General features: G+C 31.1%; 1 long non-coding RNA gene across 1 annotated transcript; it reads right to left on the minus strand.

The window, feature by feature from the left end:
* Positions 1-696: 696 nt before the first annotated feature.
* On the minus strand, positions 697-3327 carry LOC104647344 (uncharacterized). Its single transcript, XR_002027835.3, has 2 exons — positions 3010-3327; positions 697-2512 (listed from the first exon to the last, which is right to left on the minus strand). It is a non-coding gene; the product is annotated as an uncharacterized lncRNA (long non-coding RNA).
* Positions 3328-6502: the final 3175 nt, after the last annotated feature.

Consider the following 6502-nt stretch of genomic DNA (forward strand, 5'->3'; position numbering starts at 1 on the left):
TTTTCGCAGTATCCTTTGTTTCCTATAAATTGAAGAATTTCTTACTCATTTTAAATATGGACTTCTTCTACTCTATTAAATCTAATATTCTAAGTGTACTTTATGTTTTATTCGAAAAATATTATTTTATAAGTTTTTGACATTTTTATGGAGTCGCCATTCTGTTTTATTTTGAAAAATATTATTTTATAAGTTTTTGACTTTTTTAGAGAGTTGCCACTTATTTTTAAAGAAAAATCAAGAAAACATAATTTTCAAAAAGATTTAAACGGAAAAACCTTAAGAAAACTTTAAAGGGGTTCGGGAATTCCTATTCATATTTTAAGAAGGTGTTTAAGGCATCCAAAATATCCGTTAATACGATTTTCCATCAACTAAAATATTTGGCTAAAATGATCTAACTTAAAATTTGTTTGAATTGAAAATTTATTTAGGAAATACCAAAATTTAAATACTAACCTATTATCTAAGTGAGTTAACAAGTTGCAAAAGTTATTTTAAGTTTATTTACTTGATTGACTTAAACGATTAAAATGAGGCAGCATCTTGCAGGAATTCGAGATTTAACCCTAAGACTAGCGACAATATTCAACAAATAAATATGATAAAGTAAGAGATAAAGAGAGAGAGAGAGAGAGATGTCCGACCGGACCGGTATTTTGACCTTTTTTGTTTGGTGTTTTTGAATCATTTCCCTTTTGTACCTGTCCTAAGTTTACAAGATAATAATAATACAAAGAGGTCTTAGGTCCAAAAATAACAAAATACAACATTTTGAAATTAAAATTGGGCTTTCTTGGCCAAAAATCTTCAACTTCTTCAACTCTTCCCACTTGGAATTTCCAAATTTTGACATATACGTCGATTTTGTAGGTGGAAGACTCGAGGGACAGAGGTTTGAGCCTTCGTGGCCCAAATAGGAAAATGTGGAGATAAGGTCCATGGGACCCGGACAAATTTCACATGTGAAACACAAAATGAAAATTAGTAAGTAAGAGTCCTATTCAATATAGGAAAACGCACTAATAAAAAGAATTTACGCTACCATGTTCTAAAATTTATATAGTACCATATTCTAATGTAAAAACACTAATAAGTACCCTATAACTGAAAAACTTAAATCCATGCTCGGATAGCACGTCGATGCCCGTTGACTTAATAATAATAATATATATATAAAAAAAGAAACTATAGCCGAAATTAAGAAGTTATAGACTTCTAGTAATAACTAAATCACTATGCTATTTGGAATCTCGCAACTATAATGACTCTATGACAATTAATTAGTGATCACTTGATTTAGACGGTCCTTTAGTTAAAATAGCAAGGCAACAACAAACATGAGAGGACAAATATACACTAACAATAGCAATTGGTACAGTAAATGCATCAATCGGTCGTACACAAATGAGGAATACAATTTACAGGCTATATTTAATCTTCGACTACTCATCGGTGGCTAATACGAGGAAAGCAGATGTTCTCCTGATGCCCATTCACAAATGTCGTCGACTCATTTAAAAGAGCAAAATTACAGTAAATGCATTATTCAACCAAGAAAATCACCATTAAATGCAAACCAGAAAATGTAGATATGAACAACATGCAAATTATGAATAAATCTATTTTTGGCTTCTGTTGGCTCTAAAATTCATGCTTGTTCTCATTTTGACATATAATAAAAAAATGAAAAATCAAAGATATGAGCAGCAAACAGAGACATCAGAATGGTCTTGCAGTAATACATTAAAATAGTCACGATTTGAAAATAAAGGCAACAAATATCAGAATCTCACACACCCCACTTGCGAAGATTAATTAATTTTAAACTAAAGCAGAAGACGGAACTCCAAGGTCATTTTAAGTTGCGGAGCTGCTAATCTTAAGGACATAGTCGAGCATCGTCCTTGAGGACAACTTAAATCTATGCATCTTTTTTAGCATGCTTCACAGGAAAGAAAGATGAATAAAGACATAAAAAAATGAAAAAAATCTAAGAAAGGTAGCATTAGAAAAAAGGAACGGAATAAACCAACTTGAAGCGGTAATTTAAACTACTTGGAATAAATATTTTTCAAATTTATTTCACCTGCATGAAATAAATCGAGATTATAACGAGTAACTAGACACAGAGGGTAACTATTAGCATGACTCACAACCGACAGTGCAAGAAACACAGTGACATGAAAAATATCAACAAAGGTAAGTATGTATGCTTGAGGTGAGGAAGAAATCAAAAAGAAATTTCATCGAAAAGGGTAATGAGTAACAAAACGAATAACACACACAGAAACCATCACCGATTGGCAGTAAAAATAAATTGAAACAAATCTAAAAATTTTGACATAAGACGAACTCACAGTGACCAAAGCAGACATTCAACACATAAAGGAATATAGAGGAGATGAGCTGAAACGAAGTTACCTTTCGAAGTGCAGCGAAATGGAGACAACATGGGCAGAACGACAAGCTTCCACCACCACGATATGATTTCTATAACTCCGATGAACAGCTGGGAACAAAAAGAATCAAAGACTAAATCAGAATCTCGATCCCAAGAGAATTGTCCTAGATATTTTTATATAGTACTGTTGCAAGAAATTTCTTCTTGTATCTTGCCTTTCAAAGCATGATCGATTCCTATTATTTCCTCTAACTTTCTCTCTGTATCTCTTCTATTTTCAGCTTCTTTCTCTCTTGCTTCTAAAAAAATCCCTTTAACACTGAACAAGAGGAAGTATATATATCGAAAAAATTAGGGTTCGAAATAGGTGGGAAAAGACGACAAATCTGGTTCAAGGCCTATGAACTTGGGAATTCAAAAATCAAAAACCTTCAACAATCTGGACAAACAGCTTTTTTTGAGATTTCTACCCATTACCTAAGAAGGAATGACAAAATCAACGTCTAAGATCGACTTATCCATCCTTGGAAAGCGACGTGGTGCAGGCTCGTGGTGGAAAGGACGAATGACAGTCGAAATTGCGGAAAAACTGTACTAAATCGTACCAGCCTAAAGAAAGGAGACACGTCCTTTATCATTGGTGATTCGCCTTCCGTATTCCTCCGTTAATTCGCTCGCGTGAAGAAGGTGGAGGCGCATCGGAATTTCTCACGCGCTCCGCTGGGGACGCCCTGAATTTGCTACTGTTTGACGTTGAAAATGCTGATGCGTCTTGAAGGATTTGTTGCAAAAGTTGCAATCTGGGATTTTTATAAAAAAAAAAAAGAAAAAGAAAATGCAGCGGGTCGGTATAATATTAAATTGGACTAGGAATAAAAGAGTGGATGTGAATGGGAATGGGTCATTTTGGTGTTGGGCTGGATGGGTTCGAAAGGATGTTGTCCTGTTTTTGTTTCCCCATATGAACAAGGGATTAGAGTTGGGTCGGGTTAGGAATGTTATAAAGAGCGGGCTAGGTGATTTGATATAGGTCATAGGGTAGGCTGCTCAAATTCAAAAGAAGGCCCAAATGAATCACAAAAAATGATCGCTTTATTAACCAAATTGAGTTCAGTTGACGAGTTCTGGTTAAAAATAATAAATTGAAATAAGACGAATTTATATGATTGACTAGCAAGCTTTTTAATTTTAACAAAATAAAATAATAGACTCGATTATTAAGTAACTAACTTAAAGTAGAAACTAATTGCAATTATAATCAAAATTAAATCAAATTAGGGAATGTTAAAATGCAATTTTTTGAGAAAACTTTCAAATAACAAAATGTTCTAATTATATATAAAATTATACAAAACATATATATTATCTAAAAGTTATAAAAAAAATAAAAACTTTAAAATAACTCGCAAAATATTTAAAACTTTATAAAAATTAATTATTTCAAATCGTTTTAGAATTAACTCGCCAATTAATTATTATTGGGGAGAGTCAAAATTGGGTGTCAACACTTTACTGTCGTGAGTGGCTCGCTGACACCACCGTTTGGGTATCAATACACTGGTGATTGATATCATTCTACCCTATGAGGATATATTCCAAATCAAACCTCGGATACTAGAGGGATTAATTTTCTTAAGGGGACACTGTATATTCAGTGGGCTTGATCTTCTTTGTGTTTTTTCAGATTCTGGTATGTGCTACAGATATTAGATTTGTGAACTAATTTCTGTTCTTTTGTTCTTAAATGGTTCATTAAACTTTTGTAACTTCGTATTCCTGCAAAGTTTGTTGTGTCAGTAAGATTTGTTAAACACAGATTGACAACAATTCTTCTTTAAGAAAAATATTTTGTATATTTTTGTTTAATCTGTTTGTGATTCTAGTTTCTCTACTAGTTTTAATTTTCTAGTTGTGAAAATGTTCTTAAACTTTGTTGTGTCTGACAAAGTTCTTCTAATTTTTGTTCCAAGTATATTAGGAATACAAGATGAACAACATTCTTAAGGAAATTAATATAATGTTAGTATTTTCTTTATATTCTACTGATTGAGAGAATCTCATCATGGAAGTAGAAGAGAAATGCATTATTTCCCCATAATTCATTGCTTTGTTAGCAAGGTCGAAATAAGAATGTAACAAAAAAAAATTGTAGTATTTTGGTTAAAGATTTCAGCAAGTAACCTTCTTATTATTTATCTAAGGAGGACCATAGTTTCTAAGAGTTAACAAGTTTGATTTTTTTATCATGTGTATCTTTGGAAAAAGATCTGCAAACTATATGTTGTAGAATGAATTCTTTTTTGGCAAATATTGTTGCCTTTAAATTCATTAGCTTGCAAAATGAGAGATGCGCATTTTTGTTTGATAAAATAGTATGTCAAAATGTTATAGTTGGAAGGCAATTTGAAAAGAAAAACATTTTTGTGTGATAAAGAATATGTTTAATTTTGTTTGGAGACTAAAAAAAACTTTTGCAATTTTGTACTCCTTGTGAATTTGATTATGTGTGACTGTTGTGAATTAAAAACTTTTATAGTTTTCTACTCTGAATAAATTAGACTATGCAATTGATTTTAAGAATATGAAAATTTCACCTATTAAGTCTGTGTTGTACTTTTGATATTCTATAAATTTCACTGTTATATAGAAACATTCTAAAGACTAAGTGGTATGTCTATTTGTGATAGAGGAAAAACACCAGTGACATAGAATTGGTGAGCTTGTGCCTCTATATATGGAAATAACTTCGACACTATGTAAAGATTGTCAAAGTGAATTGAAACTCCATAATTCTTTCATAAAATAATATTTAAAAAAGATGTTTCATACTACCAATGACATTTTAATTTTCAGGGAAAATATGTAGAAAAACTATTTTCAAAAATATTTTTGAGATCACATTTAAAATGTGTTGGTTCTTTACTTACAATAAAAATAAAATTAGACTTGTGTCTAATTTAATTTTGGAGCAAAAGATATGAAATTCAATGATACTTTTGTATTGTGTTAGACCCACAAAATTTTTGGAGTATATTTGATATTGTGGTTGTTGAGTTTCTCTATTACTAGAATATGGTGTGACTAGCTACAAAATTATATATATATATATATATATATATATATATATATATATATATATATATATTTGTTCAAAATAGTTGCGCTCTTTTCTGAAAAAAGTATCACTTAAAATATTGTAATTTTTCATGAAAAGATATGTCTATTATAATAAAAGTATTTGCATAGACATGAATATTAGTGAATAGTCATTTGCTATGTTTTTGAAGAAGAAATATTTGGACTGTATTGCCTACATGGTTGGACCCAACCTTTCCTAAATCAACTAACTCCCTAAGTTAGTTGTCTTGGATATAGCAAGGGTTCCGAGGTCTTTTTCTACGCGCATCAATCTGTGTGAACCCGGTCTAATCATTGACACTCTAGACACATTAAGCATTACTTAGCATATCCATTTTTAGGGTTATTACATTATGACTGTGGACTGTAAAATTATACTTGAATAGTCTAGTGAAGGGTCTAAAAGACTTTGGTAAGGAAAAATGATAATGTACTTAATAAAGTGATTCACAGGGCATTTACTCCCTTCGAATATGATTTTATAACATTTTGTGTATCTTTTGTAGACTCATCCTTTTAAAAGATGGTGTCAATAGTGAAAAAGATTCAAAGTGAATCTTCAGAAGGAAAATAAAATTTGATGGAATTGTTGACGAAAAAAAAGTAAGACTTTGTGTTAAAGGCTTTAGACAAAACAAGGTTTTGATCTTGTCGATATATATACTCATTATTAACTAGAATTACATCCATTCGGATGCTAATATTATTAGTTGTGGTATATGATCTCCAAATTCATTAAATAAATGTGAAAACAACTCTCTTAAATGGAGAATTGGAGGAAGAAATTTACATGGAACAATCTGAATATTTTGTGGTTCCTGGTAAATAAAAGAAAGTGTGCGAACTTGTTAAGTGACATTATGGAATAAAATAAGCACCCAAACAATGACATAAAAAAATTGACCAAACCATGTTTGCAAATGGATTTAAGAATGGCGGAAGTGATAAATGTGTTCACAT

Source organism: Solanum lycopersicum, chromosome 5 (assembly GCF_036512215.1).
Source record: "Solanum lycopersicum chromosome 5, SLM_r2.1".
Taxonomy (NCBI): domain Eukaryota; kingdom Viridiplantae; phylum Streptophyta; class Magnoliopsida; order Solanales; family Solanaceae; genus Solanum; species Solanum lycopersicum.